The sequence below is a fragment of the Neoarius graeffei genome, chromosome 6 (assembly GCF_027579695.1).
Source record: "Neoarius graeffei isolate fNeoGra1 chromosome 6, fNeoGra1.pri, whole genome shotgun sequence".
Taxonomy (NCBI): domain Eukaryota; kingdom Metazoa; phylum Chordata; class Actinopteri; order Siluriformes; family Ariidae; genus Neoarius; species Neoarius graeffei.
Genome location: NC_083574.1, coordinates 2180016 through 2201146, shown reverse-complemented (window position 1 = coordinate 2201146; position 21131 = coordinate 2180016). Strand labels below are relative to the sequence as shown.

Here is a 21131-nt window from a genome sequence, read left to right as displayed (position 1 = left end):
TGGAATATATCTGATAGACCACAAAAAAGCCATTATTATTATTATAATACACAGGGTGCGATTTGTCAAAAAACCAGAAGGGGGGATTTTTTTTTTAAATCATGAAAGGTCACAAAATTAAGGTAACAATAGGCTAAGAGCTCAATAACATCCGATGATATCAAATGAATAACACTAAATGAAAACGAACACTAAACCAGAGATAGTAAATTCATCTTCCTATCTCTCTGACTAAATACACAAACACTAACACAACAAAGTTCGCATTGCTTGTCGCGTTGCTGTGATGTTTCTCTCCCTCCGGATTAAATGGACAGTGACTCGAAAATCAATAAAATACATGAATACTAAATGAACAGTTTGCTCTGATGGCGCAGTTCACATTGTGCCCAGCTTTCCGATTTAAACTGTTTTTTTCTCATCCTTATACTTCCTGTTTCATGGACTATAACGGATTTGCTTATTTAGTAATTTTAATACAGAATTTACTTTGAAATTATAATCAGACACTCCAACGCCCCCCCTAAAAAAAAAAAAAAATATCAGCCGTGAAAAAGGCGGCATCCGCCGAAAAGGCGCGCTGTTTGCATCCCTGCATAGAACGCAAAGATATTGTTATTATCTACAATGTATCTATTTGCTGGGGACGTTCGTGAACATCAAAGCTGCCACTTCGGGTCATTTTGAAAGTGAGTGCAATGTAGACCATAGAAAACTGTGTCACAACATGCCTGTCATGTCAACTTTTTTTTTGGTTTGTTTGTTTTATTGACGGGGTTGTTCCCGAGGATTTTTTTTCAGCAGAGATAAAAACCAGAGGGGGGGGATGATCCCCACCATCCCCCCCAGCAAATTGCACCCAGATAATACATTCCTTTCATTTTTCTTTTTCAAAATTCTCTCAAAATCTTCTGTATTCTGTAACGAAGCAAACCTGGCGGCCATGTTCGTTTACAAATTGTCACAGTCGCTCGCTAGCGGAAAAGTTTTACATCTCCGACGTGTGATGTCATGTTGTTTTGACAACCATGCAATATCGTAAACCATATTCAACGCTGGGCGGCACGGTGGTGTAGTGGTTAGCGCTGTCGCCTCACAGCAAGAAGGTCCTGGGTTCGAGCCCCGGGGCCGGCGAGGGCCTTTCTGTGTGGAGTTTGCATGTTCTCCCCGTGTCCGCGTGGGTTTCCTCCGGGTGCTCCGGTTTCCCCCACAGTCCAAAGACATGCAGGTTAGGTTAACTGGTGACTCTAAATTGAGCGTAGGTGTGAATGTGAGTGTGAATGGTTGTCTGTGTCTATGTGTCAGCCCTGTGATGACCTGGCGACTTGTCCAGGGTGAACCCCGCCTTTCACCCGTAGTCAGCTGGGATAGGCTCCAGCTCGCCTGCGACCCTGTAGAACAGGATAAAGCGGCTAGAGATAATGAGATGAGATGAGATATTCAACGCTCATTCTCCATTGGGTAGAGTGATGTAATACACGTAGGATAAGCGATATGCTAACAATATTGCATGCTATCAAACCAAATGAATGAAACCCGCTAGAAGGGAATAGAACACGTTTTTATTCCATGAAAAAGTATCCTATATGGATAATAAATGTTATTACACCCTCTGCTGTCTGAACAATGTAACTACAGCTAAGAACAACTACGCGATTACGCAGCCTGATAATAATCACCATTGGTTTTTTTTTAAATTTCATCAATTCGTACTGTCATAAATTTGTATTGTGATTTATTGTCACACAATATATCGTTACATGCCTATAAACTGCTGTGGTGTAAGAGGAAAAAAACACTTGAGTACATGCTGTTCGAGGAAAATAATCAACTTCATTTTGATTATCGTAGCTCTGCTTCATCACTCCACACAGATGCTGATTAATTTCCAACAACAGCACGTCCCAGTCATTAACTCTTTACTTAAATATACAAATGTCACACTTCCCAAATTTTCCATCATGCGCTTTATGACCTTGACTTGATTCTTCTGTTTTTCTTGATCCTCACCAAGGCCACATCAGAAGATCAAAAGTGAAGAAATTGGTGCCATGAATTCGTCCTGTGGTTATTTCTGTTGTCCTTTAAAGCTGAATGAAATGTAAATAAAACCCGTATTATGAGAAAAGAGCTCTTTCAGAGCCGCGGGTTGCGAATCACATCACGATCCAATCCCACTCAGTTTGTGCAGAGTCAGATCAGCGGCTCAGAGAGATCGATACAGACACGTCGGATGCTTCTGGCGTTAAAACCCTTACAGACACTGCTGTAGAGATCACATCCTCCATCCGTCACTCAGCTATCAGGAGTTTCCATGACGCTTCCAGTCCAAGCTCTCAGTTTCAGTCTCAGTGATTTCAGCTCAGCCAGCTCTTTCATACGAGTCTGTTTAAAGAACTGTCCTTAATTTGGTGTTATATGATACACATTTTTATCATTTTGCACATTTATTTCACAAATTTATTTACTTTCAGCATTACCAGTGCAGCTTTAAAGGGAAAAAAAAACACTGAAGTGTGAAATGTAGACTGTGTACGAGTTTATTTGTTTCTTTCCCACATGAAAAATGAACCTTTTTAAATGCTCCAGATGATTTTTGCAGATGTGCATTTCTTTAAAATGTCTTTCATTTTGAAATTTGGTCTCACATATGAACAAACAAGAATTAGAATCAGAGCCAAACGCCTCAGCGGTCGACTTCAGGTCATCAAACTCAGACACTTTCTCCGGTTCATTTACTGTATTTAAAGTATAAACAGAGGTGCATGGAAATTTTTCATTTGACTCACAAATTCAGTCATGGGCGGCACGGTGGTGTAGTGGTTAGCGCTGTCACCTCACAGCAAGAAGGTCCGGGTTCGAGCCCCGTGGCCGGCGAGGGCCTTTCTGTGCGGAGTTTGCATGTTCTCCCCGTGTCCGCGTGGGTTTCCTCCGGGTGCTCCGGTTTCCCCCACAGTCCAAAGACATGCAGGTTAGGTTAACTGGTGACTCTAAATTGAGCGTAGGTGTGAATGTGAGTGTGAATGGTTGTCTGTGTCTATGTGTCAGCCCTGTGATGACCTGGCGACTTGTCCAGGGTGAACCCCGCCTTTCGCCCGTAGTCAGCTGGGATAGGATCCAGCTCGCCTGCGACCCTGTAGAACAGGATAAAGCGGCTGCAGATAATGAGATGAGATGAAATTCAGTCATATAACTGATTTAAAGTATGTGTTACAGGTAAAAAAAAATTCAACCTAGGTGATTTTATTTATTTATTTATTTTACTTGGGTTAAAACATTTTTAACCTAGTTCATAATTTCCAACCTAGGTCCAATTTTGGATTCTCTAAGATTCTTAAAAGGGATTTTCCATCACTTCTTTTGTCTCTTTCTTCTATCTACTTCCTCTCTGTCCACACCTACTGAGTATTTCCGCTTGTCTGTCTGTCTGTCTGTCTCTTCCTAATTCATTTTTTAATATATCTTTTTTCAGACTTACTTACTTATTGCCTTCTCACTCACTCATGAAGCATAGGCCATCTACTGCAAGCCTCCATCGTCTGCGATTTTGGGCCATCTTTTCTAGCTTTCCCCAACTGTGTCCCTTCTTCCACATTTCCGCCTCTACATTTTGTCTCCATGTATTCCTAGGTCTACCATGCCAGCACTTTCCCAACGGGTTCCATGTAAGAGCCTGTTTAATAATGTCATCTTTCGGCTTCCTCAGCGTGTGACCAATCCAAGTCCATTTCCTTCTACATATCAGCCTTCCGACCAGTTCCTGATTAGTATTCTTCCAAAGATCCTCGTTCCTGATCTTTTCAGGCCACCAAATCCTAAGTATCCTTCTTAAACATCTATTAATAAACGCTTGTACTTTCCACAGCATAGCCTTTGTAGTCCTCCAAGTTTCTGAGTCATACATCAACACCGCTTTGACATTGGTGTTGAAGATATGTAATTTGGTTGATGTTGTGATATCCCTCGCTTTCCAAACCTTCTGCAAGATATTAAAGGCTGCTCTGGCTTTCCCAATTCTAGCTTTGACGTCATAGTCTGTGCCTCCACTAGTACTCACAATACTTCCAAGATACGTGAAAGATGAAACCTCCTCGATGTCCCCCTTCTCCAGTAGAAGAGGGTTCTCAGTGTTGTTGTTAATCCTTATAGACTTTGTTTTATCCTTACTTACGAATAGCCCCAGTTTAGCTGCTGACTGCTCCAAGAGTCTGATCTTATCCTGCATCTGACTGTGGCTATACGATAGTAGAACGATGTCATCAGCAAAGTCTAGGTCATCCAGCTGGTTCCACAAGGTCCACTGTATTCCATTCCTTCTACCTTCTGTGCTCTCCCGCATTATCCAGTCCACAGCTAGCAGAAATAGGAAAGGCGGTATAAACAGCCCTGCCAGACAACTGTCCTAACTTCAAATTTGTCGGTAAGGTTGCCCTCATGTACAACTCTACAGGACATCCCGTTGTACGTATTCTTAATAAGACTAATGGACTTCTCAGGTATTCCATAATGCCTCATTAAAGCTCATAGGCAACGGTTTTCAATTTATGCACATTTGAAACTTTATATGTTAAAAAAACGTCTGTAATTTTCTTCTGGTCCCAAGAAGTATTGTTAATAAGTAATAATTAAAATAAGTTAGTGCAGATCATGGCAAATTTCTGTTCGGCGATTTTCATGACCACTCGGCGCGTGACATCATTTAAGCCAAACAAACCGCTTGAGTTGAGTCCACTTCCGTTTACTTACATTGCCGTTCGGCTTGAGTGCAGACGTGCATTCAGGAATTTCCAAAGAAAACCCCCATGCCTTACTGTTGTGCAGTGAACTGTAACAACGGGACCCGTTCAGGAAGAAGTCTTTACCCTTTTCCGAGAGAGGAGAAGCGGTAGAGAGAGTAGATTGGCTTTTTCCGGAAGAGGAGAAGAGGCGGAGTGAGAGGGTTGGCTTTTTCCAAAAGAGGAGATGAGGCAGAGAGAGTGGATTGTGCACGTGAAACAAAATCAAGCAAAGAAGAAACGGAGCAGCAACGCTCAAGCAAAAAGAAGATTGGAGGTAAACATTTTTACTTTTGCTTGCAATTGACAAGTCAAGAATCCTGAGGGATCCTGTACAATCATTGTGGAAATGAGACAAAGGGATATTTCCTCGCTTAGAGTCGGCTATAAATAGTATAATGCCGCGGATGGCAGGGTAATGTGGCCTACCGGTGCGCTGTCCAGTAATCGTTCCCTATATCCACTAGGGAGGGCGGTTTAATTATTCTTCAAAAGGGCTCTTATTTAGTATTACGACGAAAGTAGGAATTTATCATAACTACCAGGATAAATCGTTTGGGCTCGAGTCTTGTTGAGGTCCGGGGTCACCGCGATCAGAGTCGGCCGAGTCGCCGTCCAATTCCGAGGCCGCACGGTCAAACCAGTGAGCCACATTCACCGATTGCTTTGCAACGGCCATAGGTTCATACATATATGGTTTCACCTCTCGATATTCAATTTGGAGAGCTCCTACTTCAAAATCGCTCTCGCTTTCAGACATTTTACACAACCTCTCACAACCAAAGTCCGTACACGTGTGCTCGGTTCGCAGGTAAACACAGAGCTGCTCCCGGTCTGTTTGGCTTGAATGACGTCACGACGACGGTCCCCTGGTGGTGAAAGTGCGCATAAGTGAGATGTAAACAAACCTTCGGAAATTGGGCAAAACAGAATAATTTAACCGTTTTATTCAATTTTAGGGTGCAAATTAGACACCAGGAAGATGGAATTCGCTTTTTGGGTCGTTCTTCTAGACAATAAAGTTGATATTCTACGTTCTACCTCCGACCCTTGCCTATGACCTTTAAATTCCATTAAATTCTCTGACAGTCTCGATAGAGAATTTTTCAGACTTACCCAGGATTTAAACTTGGCACCTTCTGATTCTTAACCCATAGTAGGCATATCGGGTGAAGATTCAAATTCAATCCAAATTATTTGAAACCTGTCTCACTGAATTCAGAACTGAATGCAGAACAACAGACTTTTTACAGAATTACAAATATGTTTATCTGTTCTTGAGATATTATAAATCAAAGATTAAAGAAACGGCTTAATTTTTATTAAACGGACGTAATATTCTGTCTGAGGGTCACATGGTCCAAAATGGGCCTCGTTAACCAATGAGATCAAATGTTTTTTCTTCATAACTTTTCTATTTTTCAAGACATTTACATGGAAATTGTCAGGCACATAGATGGTTGGATCCTGAATACAAAGTTTGCAAAATTAGTAAAACTAATTATTCAAATTAGTATTTAATTAGTATTAATTATGCTAATTATGTAAAAATGTTAAATTGGTATGCTCTCTTCTTCAAAGTTTCACCAAATGGCTTTATTAGTGTAATATAAAGCTGATCTTAACTCTTATTTATACATCACAAAGGAGAAATCAATGTTAATTATAAAATATGCATAAATAAGCACTGAATGCCTCACACCTACCATTCTCTATCAGAATAAAAAAGTAATAAAAGATGATTTCTAATCCCCTCTTTGTCCTCTGTAGGCCTTCGTAGTTCTCAGTAGGGCCGACTAGTGTTTATATGAAAGAATATAAATGATTATGGGGCGGCACGGTGGTGTAGTGGTTGGTGCTGTGGCCTCACAGCAAGAAGGTCCGGGTTCGAGCCCCGGGGCCGGCGAGGGTCTTTCTGTGTGGAGTTTGCATGTTGTCCGCGTGGGTTTCCTCCGGGTGCTCCGGTTTCCCCCACAGTCCAAAGACATGCAGGTTAGGTTAACTGGTGACTCTAAATTGAGCGTAGGTGTGAATGTGAGTGTGAATGGTTGTCTGTGTCTATGTGTCAGCCCTGTGATGACCTGGCGACTTGTCCAGGGTGAACCCCGCCTTTCGCCCGTAGTCAGCTGGGATAGGATCCAGCTCGCCTGCGACCCTGTAGAACAGGATAAAGCGGCTACAGATAATGAGGTGAGATAAATGATTATTTCGATTAATATTCACAGCTTTCAAGGTGAACCTCGAAAAAACTGTGTGAGCCACATCCAATAAACAATTCACATTAACTCAACTGAAATTGAAAACTCACTTCAAAGTCTCCCGTGAATCAGAACATCAAAACTCGCAAATGGAAAATGTTGCTGAATCCTTCATCAGAAACAGTGAGAGTGAGAGAACATCCCTATAAAAGTGATCTCATTGATATTCACGAGTAATCCAGTGGGAAACCGATCAGAAGAGAGAGAGAGAGAGAGAGAGCCTGACCGCTTTCCCGTGACTCAAAAAGAAAATCACCAGCAGTTTCCCGACGTCCCGCGAGCAGAGTTTTTACTCTGTTGTACCGACTTCAACCTGCCGTTCCTCCCAAAGTACTGAACAGATCTTAACCAGATACATTTCTTTGGAAAGCAGAGATTATAAGATTTTAATGATAGAAAATATTCAAGAGTTAAGCAACGACAGGTTTGTAAACTTAGATGAGCGTCTGCAAGGACAATTTTCACACCATGGCCAGCGAGCGTCTGATACAATGAATAAAACATCACCAGGTAGTTTAAAATACAAACTCTTCCCAAATCCTAACCCTAACTCTAAATATCGTAAGTCTCTCTAGTACAAGTAGAAAATTATGAACTGGGATAAAAATTCTAACCATGGTTGAAAAATTCCACCTGATCTACAGTTCTGACCGGGAACACAGACAAAAACTTCATCCACTTTTACATGTTTCAGGGAAACGGTGAATCTGACAACCTGACATGTATGCTTCAATGGAAATAAAAATGAAACGATGAGTGTGAAGGATAAAAATTCACTGATAATCCGTTTAGAAAGGAATTACAAGTTTGCTTGAGATGAAATAAGTTTGAGCACAAAAGTGTGCAATTATTCATCTTTTAAATGAGATCTCCAAAGCCTTCAAAGTCTTTTAAGTGTTTTCAATTTTTCATGAATATTTCTCGTTTCAAGTGCAAATACTTTCCTCTTTTTGAACATAAGCTCATCCTTGACACTCGGATCCTCAGCACGATTTAACCATCCTGCTGTTCTGCTCGGTGTTGAAGTCCTCCCCTTCTCCTGCTATTTAAAGTTTTAATAAAAAACTCAACTCGGGTTAGTATTAAATTACCACGTCCTTCAGGCCATTCTGTGCGAGAAATTTTTCCAGCCTGAGGAACTGTTTTTCACAATTTTCATCTTATGGTAATATACAAAGATGTTTGTATTTTATTTATTAATTTATTTATTTTTAACTTCATCAACACCTCAGTAAGAGTATGTAAAAAACACTGGAGATCTAATCATGGAGAAAAATCATCCACAGTTCTGCAGTACACCCAGCTGACGGGTCGGGTTCCTTCCTCCTCCGGCGTCTCCGTCAACTGAAACCGCACAACATGGACAAAAATAGCATTCTGACATTGTCCAGATTCAGACATCAGCCTGCGTTCATTTCATTAAAAACTATTCTTCATGTTCTCTTCCTATTATTCTGCTTTATTCACCGCTTCTGTCATGTTTCTGGGGTCCAAAAAGAACTCTTACATACACAAATAGCATCAAAAAAGGACGTCAGAGATGTCAGATGTTATTATTAGACCTTAGACAAATAATTTACTCTAAGTGACTGGAGAATATTATTCAGTTTTCATTCTTATTATTGTACTGAAACAAAAACAATAAATATTTTGCTTGTAAATATACAGTATACGTATGTCCTGTGTATACATTTCCATTTTGTCCGAAGGGTGCACAAACTTTTGCACTTGACTGCACACTGGTGTACATCTAGTATGTAAAATTAATTGTCTTAATATTAACAGTCTGTAAAAGTATGTAATAAAATTAATAATATTGTTTATTTTTCATCTTTTGTTTTTGAAAAGGACAAAATGTATTTCACGTCCAGAAAATAATAATAATACAAACATCTGAACCAACACTCTGGGTTTTTATATCCGAGTCCGTCTCAGAAACTGCTCTCTCATTTGGGACATTATGGTCAAACATTTTTGTTCTAATTTTACTATTTTTTTTTTTTGCCTTTACCCAACACTCAATGTTCCTTTTGTCATGTTTAATAAGAATAAAGAGAGTATCTTGCTTTATCTGGCCTCCACTGTGGAACATTTTTTTTATTCCAATTCAAATGCTTTTGTAAAATTGATTTCCATATAAAATAACTCCATCATGAAGAATTAAAGCCCCTCCTTCACAGATGAGTGAAAATATTGAATAAATTTCCTCTTTTTGATTTCTTGGGTTAAAAATGCCGTTATGATGACTGAATTGATTATTCACTTAAATATGAATAATATGATACAGTTTGGGTATTTGATTTGGCGAAATAAGACACGATGGAAAAATCAAGAACACGCCGGAAAGATGAGAATAACGGCGGCGGTAAAAGAACAGCGACTGTACCGGCTGAAGGTCGCACGGGTCTCTGCTGCGGCGCGCGAGCAACAGGGCAAAATGACTGGCCGTAGATTCTATCAAAAGTTCGATCTAAATTGACCATGGTTGCAAAATATTGGCCAAAAATACGCAAACACTACGAAATATGAAAGTAAGATGAAAAAGAAACATTCTGTTGCCTTATACTGCAAGACTAAAACAAAATAAAACTGTCAAAACTCACCTTTTCAGTGATAACGTCCGAACAGATCACCCGCGTAACAGAAAGACCGCAAATGGAAGCACGATCAACTTCTAACTGCTGGAGTGGAAAATTCCATTCTACACATGCAAATTGTTAATGTGTGTCCTTCCCCGCACACAAATAACACGCTACGGTAAAAAATAATCCATGACTCATTTTATAGCTCAGAAATTCATACAAGACCAGCTACCATCGTAACATATTCTGTAAGAAACATATTCTATACCTAACTTTCAGCTTTCGCTTTAAAAAACAAAATCGCAGATTTATAACTAAATGTTTATATGGCGTAGTGATTTTAAGTTACTACTTTTGGTGAGGTCGTGACCTTGACCCTGAGGCTTTCCGTTTAGATCAAAACACACGATCGTATTGGTTTTGGAAAATGGAGTTACAACGGTGATCAAATATTTTGCATGATGTTTTATTACGGTTATGATTATTCTGTGAGCGCACCAGTCCTTAGGTGTATAAAGTTACAACTTAAAATACAATCAGTGATAACTGTAGACTTTTCAGTGGACTACAACCTTTTTAAGGGAATGCGATGTAGTCAACCATTTATCATGTCCCAGATCAAGCCGCCATTTTTCCACAAATTTGCAGAATTTTTGCCAAATTCTGAATAGAGTATTCACATCAAAGATTTAGTTTTATCTGTATTATTTCTTTCATCATTTTATTTCAAATTAAAACCAACATCACCATTCAAAACCGTATAGTTTACTGACTGTGAGTATATATAGTGGGGAACCCCCACAGCACCCAGTTTCTGAGACAGACCCATCAGTGAGCCATAATAACTGAAACAAAGTGTGAGAAAAAAATATCCGTCTGAGGTCCAGTGAGGTCAGTTTTATGTGGAAATGATCTGTAGGTTTTCCTGAGCATCTTACAGAACCAGCCACAGTTCTTCTGGACACTTTGACTGTCACACTCACTTCTTCATTTTACACCAAAACCCAGCAGCCTTCATTATGATTTCTTTCTTCATCTGAAAAGTGTCTCTTATGGAATATACTGCTCAGATACAAACATTACAAACATTTTTTTCCTATGACATTTAATTTTGTGCTGGAAAACAAACAAATGTTTGGACTCCAAAATGTTTTTGTAATGTTTTGGCTTGATAATGTAGAAGTCATAAAATAGAAATCTATAACAAAGTTTGCATTAAAAAAGATGGGGGGGCTAAGACTTTTGCACAGCGCTGCAAATCTAATAACATCTGATATTCACCAATTCTGAGCTAAAAAACGTAAACAAATCAATAAATGGGAAACGTAATACATCCAGTTTTACATTCACAAGATCTGGAGCTGCATCCCACTTCATTCTAACAGATCATAACACTAATAACGAAATGTTATTTAACAACAGAAACCTCTCGCTCTACGCGTCAGATTTAAACCTCGTCTCCAGAAGCGAGGCGACTCTGCAAGACGTTCTACATCACTGACTCTCATTTTTGGCAACTCCTCCAAGCGCTGAGAATAAAAATAGGAGCGAAGCTGTCAGTTCTGCACTCAGTGCACTCTCGAACGGTTCCATTTGATTTTCTGATTATTAAAGATAACATAAGAGTTGAAAATCTCTGATATAACCACTAAATAAACGTCACAATATGTTGTAAGCAAAACATTTAGGCTACGTTCACACTGCAGGCTGAAGTGACTCAAATCCGATCTTTTCGCCCATATGTGACCTGTATCCGATCTTTTATTGACAATATGAACGACACAGATCCGATTTTTTCAAATCCGACCCAGGCCGTTTGGATATGTGGTCCTAATTCCGATTCCTATCCGCTCTTTTCATATGCGACTTCAGTCTGAACCGCCAGGTCGCATTCATCCGACTTACACGTCATCAACAAGCCACAAACGTCACTATTCTGCGCTGAAGTAGGCGGCGGGTCTCTCAAAAAAAGTTACAACAACATGGCGCATAATCACGGGCGCAGATAGAGGGGGGGGCTCGTCCCACCCAGATTTAAATTGACCTCGTTCGGTCCCCCCCACTTATAGGGAGGAAAAAATGTCTATGCTGTCTTTCTTTGCATAAGGCAAACCTCACGGAAAAATCAAAAGACTAATTACCATTCGGTTTATTGAGGTGCACAGCAGTACATACATAGTTGCAACAACTCACATAAAACAAAACAAAGACTGGTATTCGGTTGGTTGAGCTGCGCAGACTGCACAGGTTGCGAGCTCGAGCTTGGTTGCTATGGTAACCCACAACAAGTTTGACAGGCATATCGGGGTTGGGGTTGGTTTGCTGGCAGCTTTGTCCCCCCCAGTTCAAAAAACGTATCTGCGCCCCTGCGCATGACATCAATGCGAGGGACGCTTCGGGCTGTGAAGGTTCTGAATCTTCTCAATGGAAGGACGCAGAGGTTAGGGAGCTGATTTCCATTTGGAGGGATGCAGCTATTCAAGCTAGATTGGATGGGTCATACCGCAACCGGGCGGTTTTACTTCCGTAAACACTGGCCATGCTCACTGCGTGTGACGTCGTCGTATCCTGCAATGCGCATGCGGAACACTTTTAGGTCGCTTTTCGTTCATACTGAGGATCACATACAAGTCGCATATATTTGTTAATGTGAACGACCTCACAAAAAAATCGGATTTCACAAAAAAATCGGAATTGAGCATTAAGCCTTGCAGTGTGAACGTAGCGCTAGAGAGCTAGTTAACGCTGTGCAACACTTTACATAACCTGTGCATCATAAGACTGACGTAACCTCGTCATAACAGTTATTATTCTATCCACATTCACTGGATATGAACAATCATGCGATCTGATTGGCTACGCTACTACTAGGATATCAGCTCATATCATGAGTAGAGAAAAACAAAATGGCGGAGCGTGCTGCTGAATCAACCGAGGATGAAATAAAAACTTTATTCGAAAACAAAACCCCAAAAAATACAAACACCCATTGTACACTCTGCTTCTACGAATTAAGAAGACGACATACAGTCTAAGAAAGAATCAGTCACAACGTCCCAAAGTTAATCCAGATAGATTTAAGAATTCATTCTTTAACAGAATCCTATTTAAATATGAATTAGCTGTTTAATTATCAGCGTATAGAATTTGCTAAGCGTTTCTTTGATCCTTGGCATCTATAAATCTTTAGTGTTTGTTATTTTGTATTTTTTTTGTCTTCTGCTTTGTGGTATAAAATAAGATATGCATATTTATCTTATTTAATTAAAGACCACTGATTGACTCATTTGTCATGGCAGCTGTAATCAGTCGTTCCCAAACCAGCCTGCTTGAAATTAAAGCGAGTCGGCCTTTTGATTTCATAAACTCGGTGAAATTTAGTTCCGTCTGAAATGTGGTGATTGTGATATCTGTTTATTTCTGTAATATCTCACAAAATATCAGGCCATTCTGTGGCTGGGAAGTTATTTAATTTGAGGGGATTAAAGCAAATAATGTGCATGAAATCGCTCGCTTGGCGCAGTCAAGCAGACAGAGGAAGTCCGTGTGCGCATGCGCAGGTTTACCTTCTTCTTCTTCTTCTTTTGGGTTTTACGGCAGCTGGCATCCACAGTGTTGCATTACTGCCATCTACAGGTTTCCCTTTGAGCGTGCACTGACAGTTCCATCATTCTGTCGCTAAACGAACAGCTGATCACACCGAGGTGCTCGCTGAGCGCCCATATTTATTAGTTTGGTCCTGCGTTTCCTTTCCTTCGTATAGAACATAACGTCTTTTCTTCTCGCTTTCTTTCCGTTACTGTAGTCGCTCTTTCACGTTTCATTCGCACACTCATGTCCTCCGTTTTTCTCTCCTGTTTCAAATTTGTATCCCACAATGCCTTGTGTGAACGGGGAAAGCCCACCACGTGATGTGATGCATGATGTAGTATCTTGTATTGGGTCATGGTGAAGCAGGAAACAATAGCGGAGAATTTAGGGCTATGTGGAGATAAATTCATTAATTGTTCTATTTAAAAAAACGAATAAAATTGGAAGTCTGAGATTCGAATTCAGTAGCTTTCGGTCACTAAACAAAAATAATTGGGTGTCGGGAAAATTATTTTTGTGACCTACCTACACTTGAAATATCTGAAAGGCAGTTTACCTTTGCTCTTTCAGTATTTGTCCAGAAGATTTCTTTTAAAGAGAAGCCCACATTTGGCAGCACGGTGGTGTAGTGGTTAACGCTGTCGCCTCACAGCAAGAAGGTTCTGGGTTCGAACCCAGCGGCCGGCGAGAGCCTTTCTGTGTGGAGTTTGCATGTTCTCTGTGTGGGTTTCCTCCGGGTGCTCCGGTTTCCCTCACAATCCAAAGACATGCAGGTTAGGTTAATATGGGACGGCCTTGGGCTGAGGTGCCCTTGAGCGACACAACGAACTCCCAACTGCTCCCCGGGCGCTGTTAGCATGGCTGCCCACTGCTCTGGGTGTGTGTGTGTGTGCTCATTGCTCACGTGTGTATGCATGTGTGTGTTTACTGCTTCAGGTGAGTTAAATGTAGAGAGGAAATTTCACAAGTGTGTGATGAATAAAGTTGTTCTTTCTTTCTTACCTTTAATAATAATAATAATAATAATAATAATAATAAATCAAAGCTTGTCATGTTACCGATAAACGGCAGAGAAACGTAAACCGCTGACTGTTACAAAGCGCTGAGATGGCAGACTCCTGACAGAAATGTTAAATACATATCGTCTTACATATGAACGATACATGCAGGTGTTTCTTAACCTGTTGATTATCAGTGGAGCTTCTGCTGCTCGACTCAGAGCTGCTGTTACAGAGAATTCATCAACACCTTCTGACCAATCAGAGTCCAGAACTCAGCAGCGCTGTAGGATCGGGGGTACGGTCCAGAATAAATCATGAACAAATGATCATGTGATGTCAGCAGGCATGGTGTCAATTGTTCATTATCGTCCACTATGACATGGTTATATCAGTCTTATGTAAAGTGATAACCAATTAAACACCACAATGTTCAATTCCCAGAGGGTTTTTTCCCCCAAGGCATCTGGCTGTGAGATAAACACAAACAGCTGAGTAAGGAGCAGCTTTCAGGTTCAATTCTCAAACCAGGTTGTTATCCACGAATACACAGCTGTCCTTTTTAAGAAGAAAACACACACCTGGTTGCTACACAAGGACAAAAAGCAAGGAAGAAAACTGAGAAAGCTGATGTGAGGTAATTTCTCGGTCTGTGTTTATGAAAAAAGCGTGAAGCTGGGAGTACGAGTGGCCGCGCTGGACACGTTGTTTGGTTGAGATGCGTCCTCGGCATCTTCAGGAATTCTGCTTTCATAAAAACTCAGGCTGTCGAAGTTAATGTGATAATAACGTGTTAACGCAAATTCTTTTTAACGCCACCAATTGTTTTGACGCGTGATTAACGCATGCACATTCTGTGCCCCTCCCCTGCAGTTTGGGAAATCAGGAAGTGACGTACCGTGAGTGAGTGAGTGAGTGAGTGAGTGAGTGAGTGAGTGAGTGAGTGAGTGAGTGAGTGAGTGAGTGAGTGAGTGAGTGATGTCACGAGCAGCTGGCTAACGTGAGTCGTGATAAAGTGCACTTATGTACAAAATCAACTGTTGCATTCTGACTGCTTACATAAAATGTGTGTATTTTTTATCAACGCTCAAAATGAAAAGTTAATGCTGCTTTATTTATTTAATGCAGTGGGGGGAATGAAATACCCACAAAAATCATTTTTGTTGTGTCCAGCCTTATCCCTCCTGACCTGGGCGCATACATTTGCATAAAGTAACCATGTGTCCACGCCCACTCCGCAAAAACTCATCACCCCTCCCCCCGCTGGGCCGTTCTGACCACAGTCTGGTTCACTTGTCCCCTACATACGGTACATACCTATGGTGAATAAACGACCACCCACCAAGAGGTATGTAAGGAGCTGGTCTGAGGAGACCAGTATGGCACTGAGGGACTGCTTTGACACCATGGACTGGGATGTGTTGTGTGAACCTCACGGGGATGACATTGATAGCCTGACAACCTGCGTCACGGATTACATTAATTTCTGTGTTGAAAACACTGTGCCAGTCAGGAAGGTACGGTGTTTTCCCAACAATAAACCCTGGGTGACCTCTGAACTAAAAGCCCTATTAAACGAGAAGAGGGTTTTTAAATCTGGCAACAAGGAGGAGATGAGGAGAGTGCAGAGGGAGCTGAAGAGGGGGATAAGGAGAGGCAAGGACAGCTACAGGAGGAAGCTGGAGGAGCGCCTCAAGGGGAGCAACACCGGAGAGGTATGGAGAGGCCTGAAAACCATCTCTGGCCACACAAAGGACAGTGGGAGGGGCCCTGTATCTGGGGGTCAGGACTGGGCAAATGAGTTGAATCTCTTTTTCAACAGATTTGCCTGTGCCACCCCACCCTCCCCCACTCACCATAGTCCTGACCTGTCTTTGATATCACTCCACCCCCCCCCATAATACCTCTGACACCAACAGCTCCCTCCTCACACCACATCACCCCCCTCCGATCCCTGCCAGACCAATCCACACACTCCACCCCCGACCTCACTCTACAGGAGTCACACCTCGGCTACACCCCTCGCCTCTCCATAACAGCTGATCAGGTGCTGAAGGAGCTGAGGAGGATCAAGATGAGGAAAGCTGCTGGCCCTGATGGTATCAACTCCAGACTGCTTAAGGACTGTGCAGATCAGCTCTGTGGGATTCTTCTGTACATTTTCAACCTGGGCCTCAGTCAGGAGAAAGTTCCACTTCTGTGGAAAACATCATGTGTGGTTCCAGTTCCCAAGACTGCGCACCCCAGGGAGCTCAACCACTTTCGGCCAGTAGCTTTAACGTCTCACCTAATGAAGATCATGGAGAGGATTGTTCTCTCCCACCTCCGACACCTGGTGAACAGCGAGATGGACCCCCTGCAGTTCGCATATCGACCGGGCATTGGTGTGGATGACACTGTCATTTACCTGCTACACCGGTCACTTTTGCACCTGGAGGGCACTGGGAGCACTGTGAGAATCATGTTCTTTGACTTCTCCAGTGTTTTCAACACAATCCAGCCATCACTGCTTAGGGGGAAGCTGGAGGGAGCTGGTGTCGACTGCCACCTGGCTGCATGGATCATCGACTACCTCGTTAACAAGCCGCAGTATGTGAGGCTCCACGACTGTGTGTCTGATGTGGTAGTCTGCAGCACAGGGGCTCCACAGGGTGCAGTGCTCTCTCCTTTCCTCTTTACACTTTACACATCTGACTTCAGCTACAACACGGACAGCTGCCACCTCCAGAAGTTCTCAGATGATACAGCCATTGTTGGACGTGTGTCAGAGGGGGACGATCTGGAGTACAGAGAGGCCATCAACAACTTTGTCGCCTGGTGCTAACTGAACCACCTGCGCATCAACGCCAGCAACACAAAGGAGGTGGTGATCGATTTCAGAAGGACGGCTCCTCAAATTGCACCAGTGAACATCCAGGGTTTGGACATTGAGCTCGTGGAGGAGTACAAATACCTGGGTGTTCACCTCAACAACAAACTGGACTGGACAAACAACACAGATGTCCTGTACAAGAAGGGCCAAAGTCGTCTCCACCTCTTGAGAAGACTGAGGTCTTTTGGTTTGTGCAGGACACTGCTTAGGACTTTTTATGACTCTGTGGTAGCATCAGCGATTTTCTACGCTGTGGTCTGCTGGGGCTGTGGAAGTTCAGAGAGGGACAGGAAGAGACAATAAACTGGTCAGAAGGGCTGGCTCAGTCTTGGACTGTCCTCTGGACTCCATTGAGGTGGTGGGTGAGAGGAGGATGTTAGCCAAGCTGACCTCAATCATGGAGAACCCCTCTCACCCCCTACATGAGGCTGTGGGGGCTTTAAGCAGCTCGTTTAGTAGTAGACTGCTACACCCATGCTGTAAGAAGGAGAGGTACCGCAGGGCATTCATACCTGCTGCTGTCAGACTGTATAACACCCACAACTTGTAACGTAGCACCAATAACCTGTTTGTCGTTATATTTGCACTACTTCACCACTACTACCTCTGCCATCTCTCATCGATGCAATTATTATGTGCAATAATATAGGCCTTAAACTATTTTTATGCATACTTATATACACACACTACCGTTCAAAAGTTTGGGGTCACCCAGACAATTTTGTGTTTTCCATGAAAAGTCACACTTTTATTTCCCACCATAAGTTGTAAAATGAATAGAAAATATAGTCGAGACATTTTTCTGGCCATTTTGAGCATTTAATCGACCCCACAAATGTGATGCTCCAGAAACTCAATCTGCTCAAAGGAAGGTCAGTTTTATAGCTTCTCTAAAGAGCTCAACTGTTTTCAGCTGTGCTAACATGATTGTACAAGGGTTTTCTAATCATCCATTAGCCTTCTGAGGCAATGAGCAAACACATTGTACCATTAGAACACTGGAGTGAGAGTTGCTGGAAATGGGCCTCTATACACCTATGGAGATATTGCACCAAAAACCACACATTTGCAGCTAGAATAGTCATTTACCACATTAGCAATGTATAGAGTGGATTTCTGATTAGTTTAAAGTGATCTTCATTGAAAAGAACAGTGCTTTTCTTTCAAAAATAAGGACATTTCAAAGTGACCCCAAACTTTTGAACAGTAGTGTGTGTATATATATATGTGTGTGTGTGTGTGTGTGTGTGTATATATATATATACACAGAGTCTACCTGTAATGTGCAATTTTTCCGAGCCTCTCAATAAGGCAATTTTTCTATACTTTTTCATGGTAGATAATGCAAATAGCCCTCTGTATTTAATCCTTCATTTGTCTAATTTTTATTTCAGTTTTATTTGTTATCTGTATGACATTTTCTTGCTACTGTAACACGTGAATTTCCCCGATGTGGGATGAATAAAGTGAATCTAATCTAATCTAATCTAAAAATATCCCTTTAAGGGACATTTAGAGAAGATTAAAAAGTGTGTGATTAATTTGCGATTAATAACGAGTTAACTATGGACAATAATGTGAATAATCATGAATAAATATTTTATTCAATTGACAGCCCTAATAAAAATATATGATAAGCAGGATCAACAGGTGCAGAAATATATTTCAGGTGTTTAAAATATTCTTAAAGGGGAACAGAGGGCAATATATAGAGTAAATATAACAATAAAACACACATTAACGAACCTTATTCAAGACTTACAAAAGTTTTTTTGTTCTAAGGTTGGAAAGTTATAGTGTTTTGAAAGCAGAGGTGGAAAAACCCGGGTGCAGAAAGTAAAAACCCTGCCACATTTTTGCTCCAGCCAATTCAATGAACCAGCTGATCCTAATTACCACATCCCCTAAGCCAGGTTGATGAGCTAATTGGTGAAATCACCTGTGTTGAGAGCACAGGCAGAAGGAAAACCTAAGCTGGACTTTTACTTTGTCAGTCCAGTTTTTCCACCTCTGTTTGAAAGTAGCTCGAGCAAACTATTTCCGCAGTTTGAACAGCCCGCCATGATATTAATTTTATCCAATCAGAATGCACGTTCATTTTCTCTGCGTAACACTCATGACGTATGTATGTGCCCAGTTGTGTTGGCTCATTGAGGTTGGGAATAACACGTGTGAAATACCTGTTTCTGCCTCTTGCGACAATTTTGCAAGTCCACGGGTGGCGCCTATCTCATTGCAGCAAATAAATTCTGCTGGACTCGTGAGCAACTCCACATTACATTTTCCGCACGAGCACCACGCCGTGTCACCTGCACACACGCGCTCTGCCCCACGCTCAGCATCAGTATCGGTCTCATCCTCGCCGTCATCCGAGCTTTCTTCTCTTATTTTGTCATCACCGGAGTCGAGAGTACCTCTCCTAGGTTCAAACTGGTGCCCTTCTAAGCCATAGCCTGCTTGCAGTGTGTCTTGCGGGATCTCTTCGTACAATTCGACAGAGCTGTCGCTTTCACTTGATGCGCCCGATGCCATGATTACACGAGTTCCACTAGTGCAGTGGGTAGGGCTGACGTCACGGTCTTTTAAAAATGGCGACTCTTGTGCGGGTTAGCGTACCGACTATTAATAAAGTATTATATTTACAGTTACCAAGATATTTCGTTGTTTTCTAGTACATAAATTTGATAGAATACTTATGAATACGTTACTTTGTCACATCAGCAACCGTATATGTTATATTTTGGACCCCTTTAAATAATTACAGCACCTGGAAAATCCTGATCAGTTTATCGTCACAGTCTCACTATTTTTAAATCCCATCAGGCGCAAACACTGATCTGTCGCCCAAACATCACTGATACACATCAAAATCGTACATTGATGCTCATCTGAAATGATGAAACAAAAGACGAGAACTCTTTGTTTGTGATATTATTTCGACGGGTTTCCAAAATAAAACGATTTTTAAAAAAAAGTCGACTGAACACAGTGTGTGAGCGGTTTGTTTCCACTGAGTGATGTTCTGTGATTAAAGCTGAGTGTCTCCTCTCACGATCGTCTTTACACTTAAACATGGCGACGGATCTCTGAGACCTGATAACTGTTGCCATGGTGATTTTTCGCTGGTTTTGTTCCTTTTCATATTATGTTATGGTCATGTGACTTACATTAAATGCGAAAAATGTGCTTCAGTTTCAATTTTGTGAAACATCGCTTCATCAAATCGATTGAAAATCCACCTCGTGTGAAAAAGCGTATAAATTCTTTTGTGATATTTGAGTTTGTTTTTTTTTAATTCATGTTTCCATTCCTCGTGTTTTAGTCTGCAATTTCAAACTGCGCATTAAGCAGGTTAATGAAACACAGCTACAGGTTTTTAAAGAGAAGAAAAAAAAAAACCTGAATGAACCGAACGTACACAGAATGTATTTCTGGACACATCGATCCAGTAGAAACTACTGAAGTCAATATTTTATTATTTAAAAATCAGTTTATGATAAGAAAAAAAAAAGCTGTTTAACTGGGTTTCTTTTTTTTCTTTTGAAAAGTAAAAGAATGTAAAATAAATGGAGCAGAGTCACAAACGGCTGTTCTTGCCCCTCCCTGCTCCATCTATTTTATGGACCGTAATAAGCTCAGCTTGGCGGTGCGAGTGTTTTGGACTGAAACACACACGTCTCGTGCTGGTCTGCATGACGACATGCCTTGGATCTTCACCAAGTGTAATTAATCCTAGTGAGAACAGTGCCTGGGATTTTGCTGAAAGCTGTGTGTAGAAATGCAATAAATGGAATTCTATAATCAACCCATGGTGTGGAAGGAATTCTTCCCGCCCCAAAACAAGCCCAGAGTCTCTCGATTACGTTCATTATGTCTTATACTAGATGTGGTTAGTTTTTTCTTTTTTTATCAGACATCTAGTTTTAGGTTTGTTTACCTGACATGTTTCGACGTACGTAACTGTCGTCTTCCTCAGAGTGTCACCGGATGTTGTTGGTGACGCATCTTATCAGCTGATGTTTCCAAAGGCGTGGCCTTCCTGTCTGGTTTGACAG

The 21131-nt window shown here is 41.5% G+C and overlaps 1 protein-coding gene and 1 non-coding gene across 7 annotated transcripts in view; one reads left to right on the top strand and one right to left on the bottom strand.

Moving 5' to 3' along the window:
- tspan4a (tetraspanin 4a) overlaps positions 1-21131 on the bottom strand; it is a 285374-nt gene that overhangs the window by 134440 nt on the left and 129803 nt on the right. The gene's annotated exons all lie outside the window — the stretch shown is intronic.
- LOC132888488 (U7 small nuclear RNA) lies at positions 13760-13813 on the top strand. The gene has a single exon (XR_009654924.1). It is a non-coding gene; the product is annotated as a U7 small nuclear RNA (small nuclear RNA).